Source organism: Pinus tabuliformis, chromosome X, assembly GCF_031772625.1.
Source record: "Pinus tabuliformis cultivar Carrire ecotype Pingquan chromosome X, CPIR1, whole genome shotgun sequence".
Taxonomy (NCBI): domain Eukaryota; kingdom Viridiplantae; phylum Streptophyta; class Pinopsida; order Pinales; family Pinaceae; genus Pinus; species Pinus tabuliformis.
Window position 1 is genome coordinate 1,358,411,240 of NC_142308.1, and position 19,185 is coordinate 1,358,430,424.

The following is a 19,185-nucleotide window of genomic DNA, read 5'->3' on the forward strand; positions in this document are numbered from 1 at the left end:
ATCAGATATATAATGAACAAATGATAGCATTCACAAATGATAACATTCATAATTGCACAATCATATGGAAGAAAACTTGAAGAGCTTTATTAATAGAAAGGAGAATTACAACCCAGTTTTTTGATCCAGCATCATCCTCCCGGCTTCAATCCTTCTTCACCTCATGAAATAGCAAGATCATTCCAACAAGAATACAATTCTCTCTCCTCAATTACAAACTATCATCACTTACTTGCAATTCACAACATTCGAGCCTCTAGATCTCTTGGATGAGGGATCCATTTATAGATGTGTGCAAGGGTGTGAGTCATCCATGGAGTTTGATTAATGTCATTCCACTTGTTACAATTGGTTCCACAAGAGAAGGGATTAGAGATTTTCTTAGATCCCTTACTCTTCCTTGGGTGAATTCAGAGAGGCAAGTGGCATAGAGAAGTTTCTAGAAGATTCCATCAGCAACCACTTAGCAAACTGTCCCAGATATTTGTCCATCCTTGCCCATTGCACCCTATAGAAGGCCTAAATAGTATGCAACACACCCTGGTAGTGTACCACTCAGTATGCATCGGACTTTGCCAATGGAGCAGCTAGTATGGTTCAATTTAGGCAATTTCTGGATGGTTTCTCAGGTGGAACCTTTGGGGAATGATGTATTCAAATGACTATGTTCCTTTAGGGTATGAAACAACTCTTTTAGGGGTTGAATGAGCCCTAATACATTGACATATAAGTTTGGTGTTGATGTGCCCAAATATGTCTATAACACATATATTTACTATTTTCCTAGGCACTTATAAGTGTATTTTATGAAACGAACAGACATTATACATTTACCATTTCCATAAGCACTTGTATGCCTAAAATATTAATAACTACCACTGCTCCTACATGACACAATTATTTGATATTAACCACTTCACATTTAAAAAAATATGATATTCAATTAAGACGTGCCATAATTTTTTCCATGACAAGAATGTCACTTAAAAATGAATAAATATGTTGAAAAATACATTCTTCAATATCAAAACCATATAATCCATTGCCCAATATTCTGTGGCATCATATTAGTTCTAGAACAAGCATGACTCCAAGTAAACTTTAGATTTCTTGGTTAAAATAGAGAACCAACTGCACTGTAAAATCTTAACTATCAATCAAAGACAAAGTACAAGGTTTAGTCCCTATGCTGGAACTAGCTAGAAAGCAATATGCTTAAAGTCCCTCCCTCTCAAATATTATTATCTATAGAAGATACAAATGAATTTTAGATATTACTGGCCCTCAAATTTGCTTTTAGTTCCTCCTTATTTGCTGTTAATGAACATTAACATGGCGTTTAACAATTTAGAACACTTTGTTGTGTGTTTGATGATGATCCCGTGTTTGTTGTGAAAGGATCTATCCTCACCCAAAGCAGGGAGAATATGGATGAAAGAGAAATTTACCAAACAATAACTATTTTTGGTGTCTAGTTCTCGTGACCCATTAATCCCTTGAGGAATGGATAAAGATGAAAAATCACCCACAAAGAGAAAAACAATTTTCCAAACAATGGACCCCAAGATTAATAACCACTATTAATAACTTGGGAAACATCTGCTACTACACCAACAAGATTTACCACAAGCAAAGTAGTTGGAGGGATGAGAAGACTGCTCGACTTAAAAACATAAAGCTCAGCAAATTCACCATCTTCATCTAAAGACTTTGATGTGACAATAAAGTTTGTATCAATCTCCGCTAGAACTTTAAGTAGCCCTTGAAAGACGGAAAACAGATGTGCTAATACACCTCCAATAACCCATAATTTCTCATTCCTCCACCATTCATTGATGCCAACTATACTCCAGCGTAGCTCTAGAATAGAAATTTTAAAAATGGAAATAAAATATAATATGAAGAACACACTTGTAAAGTTGTTAATCTGCAGATCAAAATAAATATAAAAATCAGGGGAAAAATGTGAAGCATTGTATAAGAACAAAATCCAAAAAATCTAAAAGACAGGTTCCATTAGAGGTGAGTAAAGCTTGACAAGATTAAGGTAAGTAAGGGTTGACAATCTTACCTCAAAAATGATAAACTTCACTATAAGAAGACAAACAACTGGCAGGGTACAAGATGCAACCAGTTAGAGGGCTGTGACAGGATAAACTATGGTATTGATGTATGCTAGCCTCTGCAATTGGTGTAGCCATACCAAATTGGACAATTCCTGCTCAGTAAAATTTCAATAGAACCAAGGGCCCGTTGGAGCACTTAATTCGAATGATTTGAAATATTGATTGGTGTAGATCCCTTGAATGCAGGACGTGCATGCATGCAGCATATTGAAATCTAGCCTCGAGCATGCATTTTAAACCCAGTCAAAATATCTTATGTGACAGAACCATAAATCCACCCAATCTACACAAAATATGAGAACCCATTCATATTAGATATTTTCTTCAAGAACAGTTGCCTGGTGCTTTGTTGCCTAAACAAAATGTTTCCTTATTTTGAAGAGAACTTATGCACATTCAGGAAAAATGTTTATACAACATCAATATAGAAAAAACTAATTCAATGAACTAAAAAAAAATCCATAACATCATCAAATAGATGTAGATCCACCTCTACTCATACCTCTTTTCCCATTCGGACTTATCTTCATATCCACAACTGATAACATGAATGGATCCTTTCAATAAAGAAGCAGGATTCACAGATTGTGGAATACCACCATTTTCCGTGAGGGTAGATTGAATAAACACTGGTGATTGACCAAATATTTTCTCTAAGCTCCTTTGGGACATGAGCAATGATTTCTAATCATCAAATCTTGCAATACAAAATTTCAAAGAAGGGTGAGGGAGAACAATGTTTAAGGGTAAATGAGTTGTCAGAAAATACAAATCACTAGTTTGGACTTGGGCTCACCTTCAACACCCTCTTCTATGTCTCCCAAACTAAAGATGGGTAAAGTAGATTTAGTTCACTTGGTTCTCTTCTTATTGTCATCATACCTTTTGTTTGCTTTGCTGCTCTTCTTTCTAGATCCCCAACATATAAGAAAACATGTTGGTTCAAGATCCTTTTCAGTCAGAACATGATCATAACCATAGAGTGCTTGTCTATTAAAAAACACCCTGTACCCACATAAACAGGCCCTTGGATACCATTGAAACCTCTGAAGATGATCTGTAAAGATTTCAGAATTAATATGCTAGGCTGAAATTATATGAAAATTGCATAATTGCATATAAGAAAACATTTTGGGTGTTCATCAATGCTTACATCAAAGAACATAGTGTTACGATTAGCATATTGATCGCATGAGGGATTCACTCAATGAACCTGTGACATAGCACCTATGTTCATGGCATACTAAACAATACATTTAATTTGACTACATATTAGAAGATACCTCTAAAAATCACATTATTTAACCCCCTACCAATATGAACCCAATACACCTTCCTAATTTAAAAAACCCCTATTTTCAATAGATATTGTAGGTATCAATTTTTTCATTAACATTGTTTATACCCCTTTATATTTTTTTGTTAACTTTGAGCTCCATTTTTTATACCTTCTAATATAAAAACCCTTTACCCCCGATTATATGCTCAATATATTATCTCATTTTTTCCTCAATATATATCCCCCAATATGAATGCACGTGGTATGGTATTGCTTCCCTAGTGAAGACCATGTGATCAATCGTATTGATCAATGCCAAAAAATATTTAAGGAAATTGTACATAGCAAGTTTTCTTCCCAAGAACTGGATCTATTAGAAAACACATTGCCTAACGAATAACTTAACAATGTAAACTTTGAAACGGGAACTATAAACTCAAAACGGGAACTCTGGCCAAAAAACCCCGAAAAAACATAAAAAACAGTGCTAAAAACGAAAAGTGTTGATGCTGGAATAACACCTTTTTTTTTCCAAGCTAAATTTTCAACATGTTTTAAAAATGACGGTGAAAACGAATTTTTGGTGCAAAAATTGTCCAAAAAATGCCCTCAAAATGAAGTGTTGATGTTCGAATAACATTTTTTTTTTCTCAATGGTAAATTTTGTGCAAAAAACACCCTCAAAACGAAAAGTGTTGATGCTGGGATAACAATTTTTTTTTCAAGGGTGAAATTTCAACATTTCAAAATAATAGCATAAAATATTTTATCATGACCCCGAAAAACATTAAAATTTCAAAAAATAAAAATAAAAATAAAAATTAAAACAAAAACAATGAAAAAACACAAAACAAAAAATAAAAAATAAAAATAACAAAACATAAATAAAAATATATACTAAAAACAAAACATAAAATATAAAACACAAAACAAAAAAAATAAAACATCAAAAATAAAATCAATCATAAAAATGTAAAATGTAAAAAAAAAAAAAAACAACAAAACAAAATTAATCTATAAAAAATAAGAATTAAAAAACTAGAAAAAAATTACAAATTATAAACAAATAAATAGTAAAAAAAACATATCTAAAAAAATTAGGGAAAAAACAAATATGTAAACCATAAAAAAAATTGGGAAAAAAAGAAAAAACACATTTAAAAAACTATAAAATTAAATAGGTAACAATAGAAAAATTAAAAAAAAACATTAACAAAAAAACTAAAAAAAATTAAAATTAAAAACAAATTAGATTTAAAAAAAAAAAAAGGAAAATTAATCAAAAACAAAAAATAAAAATTAGCGAAATTAAGATTAAAATGATGATTACTTAAAAAATAAATGTAAAAATACATATATATGAGACAAAATATAAATAAAAAATATTAATTTTTTTTTTTGTTTAATCATAAAAGAATTTGGAAAAAAAAAATAAAAAAATAAAAAATTTATATATATAAATTTAAGTAAGTAAAAATATAAAAATTAAAAAAATCATTAACAAAAACTAGCCAAAAAAAAAAAAAAAAACTAGATTAAACAAAAATAGAAAATTAACAAAAAAATAAAATTAAAAACTAGTAAAATTAATATTAAAAACATGTAGAAAAAAATAAAAAGACAAAAATAAGCTCAAATTATTAAAAAAAAAAGAACTAAAAAAATATGGAAATTTTAAAAATATAGGTATTTTTCAATAAAAATAAAAATAAAAATTATAGAACATTTTCAACTTAAAAAAAAGTCTTTTTGATTTAAGAATAAATAAATAAATAAATTTTTTTATTAAATTTTCATTATTTATTTAAAAACAAACAAAAAAAATTAAAGATAATTTTTTTTTTTAAATGTAATTTTTTTTTTTTTAAATTTGAAAGAAAAAATTCATTAAACCGTAGCAATAAAAAATATTAAATTTTAATTTATTAAAAAAAATTAATAAAAACAAAATTAATAACAAAAATTATTAAAATATTTTAATCAAAATTAAATTTTAATTTTTTTTATAACTTTTGTTTCAAAACAATATGTTATTTATTTTAAAATATAAATCATAAAAAAAATTTAATTTTTTTAAAACAAATTTTAATTTTTTAATTTAAAATTTAAAAAATTAATAATTTTTTTTTTAAATTAATATATTAAAAAAATTAATTATAATTGTTATATAAAAAAATTAAAAAATATTATTAAAGTTTTTTTATTTTTTATTTATTAATTTTTTTTTAAAACATATTAAATTTTTTTATTAAATATTAATGTTTTAATTAAAAAATAAAAAAACTGCGCGCCCCTTGGGCCCCGGTCGCGCCACCAGCCGGCGGCGGGAGGGGCTCGTCGATTCCCGGAATATATTTTCTAGTCATTTTCTTAAATATATTATTGATATAAGTGTGTAGCTTATAGATTTGTGGGTGACTATTTCTACTAAAATAGAAATTAAGCACATGTTATCACAATATTATTCATACTCACTATGAGGTATTTCATAGTCGAATAGGAAACATTAGCTATTGCGGCATGTATGCCCTTTGAGGTTCCAAGGTTGAGCATTAATGTAGTCGACGGGTGATATTGCATGGAATAGTGGTAGTCTCTATGACCAATGCGGTATGCAAGCACGATGGCATGGTAATTAACGATTTATAAAACCTATGTATGCTCATTCGAACTCAGCCGAGGAAGGCCTGTGGAAATTGGTCTACAATAACAAGAGATTATCGTGGGGGCTAGAACGTGTCGGTCATGTGTACAAATGTATTTTTATACCGGTGTGGCAGTGTCATCGATGCTACATGGGTTGTAGGTGGAAGTATTACTCTATGGAATATGGCACACTTCATCCTATATCAATACCCTTGTCGATAGAATACATCCCCGTGCCATGGAGTTATTTCGCTCAAGATTCATATGTCTCACGCAACTGCGAACAATGAATGAGGATAATTCAAGGGTATGGACAATAGGTATGCCGATCACTAACTATGTCGGACTATAACACCGGCGGATCTGCCGGAATGAACACCGGTGGACAGAAGGGGTGTGAACGATAGAATGGATGGTGAATCTATCCGACATGAGCATTGTGGTAGTAAAAACAAGACAATACGAGGAGTGGCGCGCATATGATGTTATGCATATACACCGCGTAACGATGTCTGATGTATGCATCGGGAAAGATAAAACTCGACCCTGTATGGCATACGATGATGTATGACATATACACCTGCATACCTAAGATGTCACATGGTGTAGAAGTAATCTCCGAAGAGTATCGTTTGAATGACAACTGGCATGGGACCATCGAAGAACGGTGAACCCAAGTGTGAGTCTAGTGAACAATTTTATCAATAATATATTTAAGAAAATGACTAGAAAAGCATTAAAGCACCACAAGAATCCATCATCAATAATATATTTAAGAAAATGGCCAGAAACGCATTAAAGCACCACAAGAATCCCATTATCACTTCTCTGGAGATTCAAACCCCTCTGAAACTCGATCTTCTACGAAGATCGCTATCTAAAGCATTTAATTAGCATTATCATTGATAAAGATTTCGATATTTTTATTAAAAACAAATTGAAGTGCTGCCTTGCAAGTTGATTTTTCATATTTACAATTAATTAATCCTATTTTCTTATTATTTAAAATTTTAAAAATTTGCATAAATCATGAAGTGTCTGCATGATAGCGACACGTGTAAACTCCATGATTTTGCTTGAATGGCCTTGGGAAGAAAGGAGTAATTAGTATTTCATAAATTTAGCGTGTCTCTCTGCCCATCCATAAACAAATATCCCAACTGTTACACAATCTATGCAAGCACATATCCTCACTATCAAATTCTCTATTCTGTTATGGTACCAATTCCATATTTAAAGAATTACTGTGCATTTTCTTGGAGTGCTTTCTATGGCTCCTAAGGTACCAGAAAAGAAGAAACCCACAAAGAATAACCCTGCTAAGAGGAAGCCTATCGAAAAGAAAATTATTGCAAAGAAGAACCCCACTCCCGAGGCTAAGAAGAAACTCCCCAAGGAAGGAGCAGGCAAGAAGGTTAAGAAGAGGCATAAGAGGAATGCGCGCAGCCCCTTGGCCCCCGGCCGCGCCACCAGCGAGCGGCGGGAGCGGCTCGTCCACCAGCGGGCGGCGGGAGGGGCTCGTCGATTCCGCTCCCGCCGCCCGCTGGTGGCGCGGCCGGGGTCCAAGGGCTGTACCGTTTTTTTATTTTTTAATTAAAACATGAATATTTAATAAATATTATAAATATGATGATGGATGGGATATTAATTCAATGAACTTCGCTATTGTTCATCATATTCCAAAATCTATTTATTAAGTTCGAATTTCACTCGCTTCATATTAGAAAATATACATTATTCTTCCGAGTTATTCCAATACGTGTAGAATAATACAATGAAAATTGGATCAGTATCTCTAAATGCACCTTCTCTACAAGGAATTTATAGACATAAGTCTCTCCAGGGTTTATGGCACACTGTGTAATGCCTGCAGTTCCATCTGCCCACGGAGTCCCGATCTGCCATCATTACAACCAAACCAAATCCTATATAATTATAGCCCACACAATCCACGACCAAAATTAGTGTTCATGCAGAATTCATATTTGTCCACAAATCAAAAAATAAGACCTGATGGATGCCATGCCAGTGTATGACAACGCCTTCAGTGGGCATCAGATTCTCCACTTCCACGACGATTGTATCGCCAGCTCTGGCACGAACTGTGGGTCCTGGAAATTGCCCATTGATTGCAATAACCATTCTCTCCACGCAATCCGGCGACCAGAACTCATATTTTATCTGCCATCTGTAGTGCTTGTCCGTTGTGCTCTTGCTTTGTGTCGCGCATGCTTGCATCGCCGCCGCCACCATCACCACCAGCAGACGCAAGAATCTACTTTCTTTGCACCCCATACTCACTGCAAAAAAGCAGATACTTGCACTTTTCTGCACAGTGTAGCCAAGTTTAGTATATTATAAGGTTGCTTTCTGGCAATCATATTCTAACATATTCAATGAAATTTTTTAGATGCTGAGAAATTATGGGTTTGATCAGAAGCCGAGGGCTCGCACCAGGAATAGATGGCCTTTTTCTATTGAATATGCAATTTTGGGCTTAATGGGGATTTGTATTTCTCTCTACCTGAACAGACAAACTGATTTAAAGTGAACAAACTGTCAACATGGGGAGCCACTTCATAGACTGGAAATGAAATATACAAAAACATTTTCTGTGCAAAGGAAAATAATGGAGTATTTGAGAATATGTATACCTCACTGATGTGAATGCAATATACTGAAACGCTGGAGTGCTTTTGGAATAAAAATGCATCAATCAATTACCATGATGTGGTTGATGAAAGCGCTTCTGTTCGAGCCCGAACAATACCAATCCTCATTTGTGAAGCGTGAGATTAAATAAGAAGCTTCAGAGATGAGGTGAGTGCAGGTCGATTTTTCTGAAACGAAGCGGAACGGCAATGTTCTTCTCACTGCGCGCAGCCCCTTGGGCCCCCGGCCGCGCCACCAGCGGGCGGCGGGAGCGGCTCGTCGATTCCCGGCCACCAGCCGCTCCCGCCGCCCGCTGGTGGCGCGGCCGGGGGCCCAAGGGCTGCACCGTCTTTTTATTTTTTAATTAAAACATTAATATTTAATAAAAAAATTTAATATGTTTTAAAAAAAAAATTAATAAATAAAAAATAAAAAAACTTTAATAATATTTTTTAATTTTTTTATATAACAATTATAACTAATTTTTTTAATATATTAATTTAAAAAAAATTTTATTAATTTTTTTAATTTTAAATTAAAAAATTAAAATTTGTTTTAAAAAAATTAATTTTTTTTTTATGATTTATATTTTAAAATAAATAACATATTGTTTAAAAAAACATTATAATTTTTTTTTTTTAATTAAAAAAAGATGGTTTAAAAAAAATGTAAATTTTTTTTTTTTTTAAACATAAAATGAAGGTTTAATTTTTTTTATTTTTTTTGAAAATATAAAATTAAGTTTTAATAATTTGAATTTTTAAATTAAAAAATAATAATAATAAAAAATGTTAATTTTTTTTTTTTTTTAATAAAAGACAAGATTGTTTAAGAAAAAAAATTTATTTATTTAGTTTTAAATAAAATAGGTATATTTAATAAAAGATAATTGTATTTTTGTTTTTTTTAATAAAAAATAACCATTTTTTTGGGTTTATTTTTTTTATAATTTAATTTAATTTTTGTTTTTTTAATATTAATTTTACTAGTTTTTTTATTTTTTCCTTAATTTTCTATTTTTTTTTTTAAACTAGTTTGTTTTTATTTTTATTTTTATTTTTTTTCCTAGTTTTTTCTAATGTTTTTTTTAATTTCTCTATTTCTACTATATATATATATATATTTTGTTTCTTTTTTCCAAATTCTTTATGGTTTGTGAGATTTTTTTTTTTTTTTACATTTTTTGTTTTTTTTTTAAATATTAATTTCACTAGTTTTTTAAATTTTTTTCGTTTTTTTTATTTTTTTTTTAAACTAGTTTGTTTCTATTTTTTTTTTTCCTAGTTTTTGTTTATATATATATATATATATATATATATATATTTTATTTATCAATATTTACTTACTTAATTTTATATATATATATTTTGTTATAATTGTTTTTTTTTTTCCAAATTTTTTTATGGTTTATGATATAATTTTTTTTTAACATTTTTTATTTTTTGTTTTTGTCTTTTTTATATATATTTTTATATTTGTTTTTTAGAGACAATTATTTCATGTGGATTGAAAATTTAATTAATGATGTATAAATATGTAGAATATCGAAAATGTAAAATATCGACCTTCTTCTTTAAATATGCAAATCAATAAAAGCCCCACTACAAAAAAAAAAAAAAAAAAAAAAAAAAAAACTAGAAAATATGAAGAAGAAGATCACTTCCAAAATTATTAAATTTACGAAATAATTATTTACATAGAAAATTTAAAGTCAAAAAATAGGTCTTTTAAAAAAAGGGTTACGAAATAATTATTTACATTTCACACACTAGAAAATTTAAAGTCAAAAAATAGGTCTTTTAAAAAAAGGGAGTGATGCAGAATACTCACTTTTTAAAATCAGCATGAAAATCACTACCATTCTAAAACTTGATTTCATCCTTGAACATGAAAAAAAATTAAAGTTCCAAAAACCATGTTCTAAAAAAAACATGTGTATTCTGCATCACCACTTTTGAAAATCGGGTCATTTTTTGCTATCTCTACGAAACGGGTAACAGTATCAGTTCTCGTTTCAAAGTTTACATTGTTCTTTGTTGTTGTTTATATAATGATCACAATCAAGGTTCAATAGAAAGAGGCCATTTGTGAGGACAACAGATACTTGAACCTAGGTGGAGCAATGGATAACAATCATCAGCATTAGTGTAATAGTTAATAAATTTCATATGAGGAAATCAACAAAAAAATAGAGATGTGTACATAGCTAGGAATATACCATTGCATTCATTGTACCAACTTTCTTGTGGTGTTGGAAACCAGACCTCTTTTCACAGGATACATAAACTAACCATGGCAATTCATTTCCATCATTGTCAACTCCCCCACTATGACCTAAGAATACCTGAAGCGGAAAGTGAAAAATTCAGTAGTAGTAATTTCCATTACTTGCAACATATTTATAAGCATGTTAACAAAAGGGAGAGAAAATTATGATACTACATATAGATTACAAAGGAAAGATAACACTTTGGGGTAAAATATGAGTATCTAATACTTGGATCATCCCAAGATGGTCTCGAGTGTTGTTGTCTAGCCATGGAGTTCCATCCTGCATGGTCCATCCCTCTTCTTACACTTTTTGTGCTTTGGCTACAAGAGAACTAATTCGGACCTTGTACTCTTCATATTCCCTCTGATATTGGCACAAAGATGGAAGATGTCAAGAGAAAGAAAAACCAATAAGCCAATAGAAGTAGCTCTTACATTTGGATACTTTAATGTGCACTTGCCTTCATTGCTCTTTGCTCTTTAACAAAGGAAGGTTGTAATTTATCCTTCAAATAATCAATCTTCTAGGCAAAGTAGAATTTTGGACCCCTGGGCTCGATACTATATTTTTTGCAAAATGGCACCCACTTCCTTGTGAATTATGAAGTTTTTGAAAGGGTTTAAAAAGTTAACATTGCTGCTCCATCATCAAAAACATAGCATGAAACTTTATGGACAGGATAATCCACGACAATGATAGATAGAACAATATTTGTTGTGACAAGAGGAGGCTCCTTTAGAGGGTCCACTGTACTAACAAAAATATCAACACTGACCAATTGAGATGGCTCTCCTTCTCTGTCAAACCTGTGAGATTGCAAAAGAAGAAATTCAATCTCACCCACAAGGTTCCTAAAATACACATGTTGTCTGCTTTAATAGCCTTAAATGAGTGGCTTCTTGAATATAATCCTAAAAGTAATATGGCCACATCTGAAGCTAAATGCCAGGGATTATTAATTGATTAATACTCCTCAATATGGTAAACTAACCTCAAAGAAAGCCTGTCAAGATATGTTTCTTGGTTAATGGGTATCCATTTAGGAAACTGGTCAAGAATCCATGATACAACAAACTAGACCTCACATATCACGAAGACCAGCCAAAGTGGGTATGCATCATTAACAGGTGTCAACACTCGGTATTGAAAGAAAACTCCCATGATTATGAGACGAAGAATAATCACAATCCTGTAAGGAGTAAGTTTGGTGGAAGGAAGAGGCACAACCTTATTCTGAGGTTTCTATGTGTCATCAATTGTGGCGCACACACACACATACAGACACCAATCAATAAAATAAAATCTACTATCAAAATAAATATAGTATCATAGAATCACTCCAGAAACTCAAGATTTACGAGAAAAAAATTCGACAAGGAAGAATGATATTCTTATATTGAATCTTAAAGAAAGTATTGGTAAGAGATATTGTTCCATTCCATGAATTGTGACAAGTAGCATACATTGGGAGGTCTTCCCCATTGGACCCAGTGCCCTCCATGTCCCCTTTTCCATCAGCATATCTAGCTCCACTGGTCATTTGAAGCATATTTTTTTCTTGTTTAATCTTCCATCTTTCAACTCTTTCTTTCCAGTCCACATTTCCAACTCCATAAGAATTCAAGTCCTTCGAAGGGTCCACAATCCTTGCATTGTAAAAAAACATCATGAAATCCACATAAAGCATCCATATCTAATCAATTCAAACCCCAAATGAACATAGTTGAACAATGAAATCCCAAGACCAGTTCAAGGCTATGTTGTTATTTATTTGGTTTAATCTTCAATCCTATAATTAGCAAATATCGCTTATATTACATAAATAATTCAAATACCTGGTTGATTGGGATCAACATAGGGGACCGAGTGAACACACTTTCCATGTCCAATACTAGTGACTTGCACATGCTCGGGGGAGACATCTTGAAACTCCCCAAAAACCTGCCAAAAGGAATTACAATTACAATTACAATTAAATCCATACAAGCTAAGTTGATTATAAATAGTAGTCCATACAGTCACATTTCAAGTCCCAATTCCAACCACAGATGCAGCTAAAGGAGAATGATAGTGCAATTTTCTCAAAAGTTATTAGAAACTACACTAGTTGACCATTTGTGAGAAGAGGAAGTGGAGTCTGAGGATCTTGTGTCGCAGAGGTAACCAAATCGATATCCTCGTGTCGCCCATGCATTTGCCACAACATTGTCACTTCTGCCCTTTGTTTCCTGTCATATCTTCCAGCATGAGTGTAATTTAACTCATTCTCCAAATCATCAACATCATCTTCTTCCACGTCACCTTCCACTCTCGGACTCCCTATGTCAAAACACCCAATATCAAAGACATCTATCAGTTACTACCTAGACGCTTCTACTAGACAACCAAGTAGACTAAAATTCTCATAATCCAGATTTGCAAAAATGCCACGATCATTTGTGTAGTATATCCTTCATGAAATTTGGGGCTTCCATGACTTGCTAAACACTAAAACAACAAAAATATATATATTGACCTATGTGTTTATTATGTTTGGTCTTGCATTGAGGACAATACTGGTTTCCATCCTTACACTCATATTCATAGCAAGGCCTACAAACTGGGAATCCACACTCATTGCACGCCACAAAGAGCTCCCCATCTAATGTGTTATGAAACCAACTCACAAAAAGATAGAAAAGAGAGATAAACTGTTATAGCTTTGATACCACTTGTTATAGATCTAATCCAAAAATATATGAGAATAGAGAATAACCCAAGAATAACAAGATCGAAATAGATAGAAATGATTCACTTTATTGATCAAACCCTTAAGGTAGGGCAACACCATACATTCACTCCTTAAGGAAGGAGAACACTCCACAAGCCATATGCTTGTTCATACAATAATCCTTGACTATACTCCTTGACTTGGAGTCTCTAGCCTCTATAGCTCTAATACCACTTGTTATAGATCTAATCCAAAAATATATGAGAATAGAGAATAACCCAAGAATAACAAGATCGAAATAGATAGAAATGATTCACTTTATTGATCAAACCCTTAAGGTAGGGCAACACCATACATTCACTCCTTAAGGAAGGAGAACACTCCACAAGCCATATGCTTGTTCATACAATAATCCTTGACTATACTCCTTGACTTGGAGTCTCTAGCCTCTATATAGGCCTCATACATACAATACCATGGTTCCCTCATACCATCGACTAATACCATGGGCCCATTACATTATTACTAACTACTTGTGGTCCCTTACATGATATGGGTTAACCACCTTATTTATTACTATGGCCCATCCCATTATTACATTATTACCTTGGGTACCTCCCTTGGTACCCCATTTTATCCCCCCTAGGTATATAACATTCCACCCCCTAAGCATGTTTCGTCCCTGAAACATGGGAAGAACACAAATAATAAGATCTACTCAAAAGAGTAGTCCACTGGTACCATGCATGTGCATCTAGCCATCCAAGAGAAAGGTGAACCCTCGATCTCGCTGGTGCCTCGCTCGCTTGAGATGGAAGTTGACCATGGCAGCTCTTCTGTGCTGATGTGTAGTAGGTGGATCTTCGCTCCTCACTATTCATCATACAGGGGTTGTTGTCCTTGTGGCTAATTGGTTGCCATCTTGTTGGTTGTTTTCTTGCGGGGTGATGTGGGTGATGATATGTTGAAGTTTTAACCCACGGTGTCTTTTTCTTTAATTCTCCCTGCTGTGGTGCTTGTTGTGGTGTCTTCTTTTCCAATATGACTTCAACCACTGAGCCCTCCTCTGATGTATCATCACTTGTAACCTTTTCTTCTTCAGCCTCTGTTTGTGTTTGATTGTTGATCATCAAAGGCTCATCATCTGATAGGTCAGTCCCTGGAACATCTTCTGCTTCCGCCTCCATGTACTCTACCTGTTTATTGATGGAAATATCCTGTAATGTAATTTTCTTCTTTTTATACCAGAGCTTCAGGAATTTCTTCTGCACATTAATATTGATTGTACCCGCAGATTCCATCCAAGGATATCCAAAAAAAACATCCATATTATCCATATTTGAAGCATAAAAATCACCATGAAACACATACTTATCCATAGAAAGCTTCAAATCCTTATAAATTTGAACATCCTCATCATCAACCTGTGTATTTTCAATTTGTTTTGTTGGAACTTGCAATTTTTTTGCCAAATTAACATTGATAAAATTATGTTTACAACTAGGATTGATAGAAACAATGATCTTCTCTTTCTGAATTAATCCATGAACCTGCAATAAGGATATACCAGTAGGAAATAACCCCACATGTTTCTCCTTATCTTGTTTTCTAGCATGAGACCATCTGTCTAAAAGTAACTTTTCAAATTCTTCATCGGGCAGGTTGGAACACTTCTTTTGGTTAAGTAATCCCCACCATGTGGTTGCCTCATCTCTAAAGTTCTGCACCATCCACCATTTCCAATTGTTGTTCCATAACCACTTCTGTTTTTTTATGTATTCTTCAATAGTAGGACCATTATCTTTTCTTGTAAATAATAGAACCTTGCTAGAAGCCATGAAGAGGGTTTTGAAAATTTGAATTTGTCACAATTCTGTCAATATTGCTCAGAATCCCTATTATGAATTGTTTTCAGAAATGGAACAATCATTCTGCATCTACCCATGTGATAGAAATCTTGATCCAGACACTAGAATTTCAAATCTATGCTGCAACTCTCTCGCCGTCACCCAAAATTTCTGAAAAAAGAACCGATTTTAAATCAGCGATATCTCCCTCATCTGGACTCCGATTCGACTGATTTTTTTTTTTAAATTGGGTATGTTTTCACAAAGAATCCAGATCTACAATTAGATTTTGCAGATCTTGCACCAGGACATCCAGATCTGTGCCGCAAACTCGCTGCCCTGAAAAATTGTCTGCAACCCCACTAATTTTTAGATCAGCGATATCTCCTTCATCCGGACTCCGATTCAACCGATTTTTTTTTTGAAATTGGCTATTTTTTCACAAAGAATACGGATCTGCAATTAGATTTTGTATATCTTGCACTAAAACGTATAGATTGATCTGCAAACTCGTCGCCCCCGAAATCCTGCAAAAAATTAAAAAAATTTCTCCACTTTTGTGCCTAAGAAAGTGCTCCGATACCACTTGTTATATATCTAACCCAAGAATATTATAGATCAGATACAAAAATATAAGATAATGCAAATAAACCCAGAAATAATATGAAATGATTCTTTATAGATCAAACCCTTAAGGTAGGGCAACACCATACATTCACTCCTTAAGGAAGGAGAACACTCCACAAGTCATATGCATGTTCATATAATAATCCTTGACTATCTCCCATGTGGAGTCTCTAGCTTCTATATAGGCCTCATCCATACAATACCATGGATCATTACCATGGTTCCCTCATACCATCAAACTAATACCATGGGCCCATTACATTATTATTAACTACTTGTGGTCCCTTACATGACATGGGTTAACCACCTTATTTATTACTATGGCCCATCCCATTATTACATTATTACCTTGGGTACCTCCCTCGGTACCCCATATTATCCCCCCTAGGTATATAACATAAACACATTAGAATTCAACCTCTTCGAGTGGAAAACCTCCTTTACATTACACAAATGAACAAATATTAGATGATACAAATGACAAGACCTCCTTTTTATATATAGGAGTCGAAGGGGTCATAATATAATTAGAGTCGACATAACAATAATAATGTAAGGGCACAACAATAACAATAATGGGCTTTTATGGGGCACAATAATAACAATATGGGGACTACATGGGCACAACAATATAATAAGGGGGTTGCACTAATAACAATAAGGGGTTACACTAGTAGTATAGGGACCTAACATGCCCCTTTCCTTCAAAAGGTGTTGTCCTCAACACTTGAGTAGTTCTGGATGATTTCGTGTAAAATTTAGTGGGTAAGTTCTTCCATTTGATGAGATAATTGGAAATTGATCAATTTCGTAGCCGTTGATTTCTTGTTTCTGTGGCTGCCTTAGGTTCCAATATGATTTTTCCTTCCTCGTCGTGTTTTGGAAATATTATTTGAATTGGGATCTTCTGAAACTTTTAAGTGGGTGGCCACACTTCTTCATCATTCTTCCATTCATCCCTTGCTTTGTTTATCCAATCTAGCTAGATAATAGAAATAGCACAAAACAATGTTTCCACATCCTCATCCTTTCTTGAGAGTATATCTGCAACAACGTTTTTCTTCCCTTTTTTGTAGATGATTTCAAAGTCACAACCCAACATATTTGTGACCCATTTTTTATGTTCTTTTGAAGATAATCTTTGTTCTAAAAAGTATTTGAGACTATCATGATCTGTTTTTACCTTGAAGTGTCTTCCCATTAAGTAAGGTCGTCATTTGCTAAGTGCATGTGGCATTTCCAACATTTCTTTCTCATAAATAGCTTGATCGAGGGACATTTGTTTGTATGGATGTAGTCGTAAAAATACCCAATCACCTACATCAAAAATTATTTCACAGTGATGTTGATCTCCATGTTGTTTCATTCGATTCTGCACCAAAGTGGCATTATCCTTTAAAAGTTGGAGAATTTGTTGTTGATGCTCGATGTGATATTTCACTGCTTGAACCTTTTTCTTCTTGATATGTCCTTCTATCTTGAGAGTTTGAGGAGTGGTAATTTCTGCCAATGCATTACAAGATATGGTGACATTCATTTCTTGATGCTCGATGTGATCTTTCACTTCTTGAACATTTTTCTTCTTGATATGTCCTTCTATCTTGAGAGTTTGAGGAGTGGTAATTCTTGCCAATGCTTTACAAGATATGGTCAGATTCATTTCTTCTTTCTCTGGGGTTGGTTCCTGGTGTACATCCTCTTCTTTTGATGTTTCTTGATCCTTTTCTTCTCCTCTTCACAATCTATGTCAAATAATTTCTTCTCAGCACACTTATGACCATTAGTGTATTTGCTATCACAAATGAAACAAAGCCCTTTTTCTCCTTTTTCTTCCAATTGTTTTGGTGTAAACCTTGTAGGTTGTGTAACTCTAGGTGCAAAAACACTTCCATATTTATATTTTTTAGTGGTATGATTCCTTGTTTCCATAATTCTGCTTTCAATTTTTCATGCCAACTTGAATGTCTTCTCGAATGAATCAGGTTCCCAAAGATGAACCTCATGTTGAATGTTATTCTTTAATGTCCCTATGATGACAACAATCCTTTTCTTCTCTGGAATATCATTTACCCTTATATTCAATTTTTGGAAGTCCTCAATGTGCTCTATCATTGATACCTTTTGTTTGAGATTTATCAATTGGCTAAATAAGGTGTTACTCTTTGTATCCTCATAATGTGCTATCATTTCCTCGATGAAAATTGACCAATTGACAAGTGCTTTACGAGAACAAAGCCCTTTATACCAAAAAATTGATTTGGTTCTAAATATAAATATGTAATATGTACCTTTTGTAATCGTTTCTATTCATGTATATCAAAGTATTGCTCCATCTATAGTATCCAATTTACCAGATCCTTGACATCAAACTTCCTCATATCACTTTTTCTTGATTTTGGGAGCTTGATCTTGAAACAACTGTAACTCTATAATTTTGGAAATTTAAGTTCTAAAATTTATGTCTATTATATCCCTCTAAGTCCTCTTTCTAACTCCACAATTCTGATCACAATTGGATTCTCGAAGGAAGAGTTATGCCCAATCTCCCTCAATGACCTAATTATAGAATGGTTCAGTAGAGCGATCTTGTATGAAGCTCCACATGTCACTGTTTTGACCTTAGGTTCTGAAAATGATACTTAGCAAATGAAAGTTTGTCTACTTTATGTCACATTTACAAAATTTCAATCTGATGCTCAAGGATATTGTTATGATGATTTTCCCAAAGTCACCTGTTTGGGATGTAATTCGAGACCATGCAAAAAACCTAAATGTCTTGGACTGTATCTCCGAAAATATAGGGAAACAAGATCTGAAATGAGGGACCAAGATTCGCCAAGATTTCTTCTCAAATGGGTTTTAATTTTAGAGTTTGAACCTTCGTAGAAAATAAGTTATAGTGAACATTGCATGATGACCTATTTGAGATGGAAATATGGAGATTAAAAACACCCTAACTTCCTCAGATCATATCTCCTAAAATATAGCGAGACAATATGGGAAATACAGAACTAAGATTCAAAGCG

General features: G+C 33.0%; 2 pseudogenes across 1 annotated transcript; both read right to left on the reverse strand.

Moving 5' to 3' along the window:
• Window positions 1-1,339: 1,339 nt before the first annotated feature.
• LOC149145141 (putative cellulose synthase A catalytic subunit 1 [UDP-forming]) overlaps window positions 1,340-19,185 on the reverse strand; it is a 41,833-nt pseudogene continuing 23,987 nt past the window's right edge.
• LOC149145142 (L-ascorbate oxidase pseudogene) lies at window positions 7,767-8,361 on the reverse strand (annotated as a pseudogene). Its single transcript, XR_016264549.1, has 2 exons — window positions 8,062-8,361; window positions 7,767-7,949 (listed from the first exon to the last, which is right to left on the reverse strand). The product of XR_016264549.1 is annotated as an L-ascorbate oxidase pseudogene (transcript).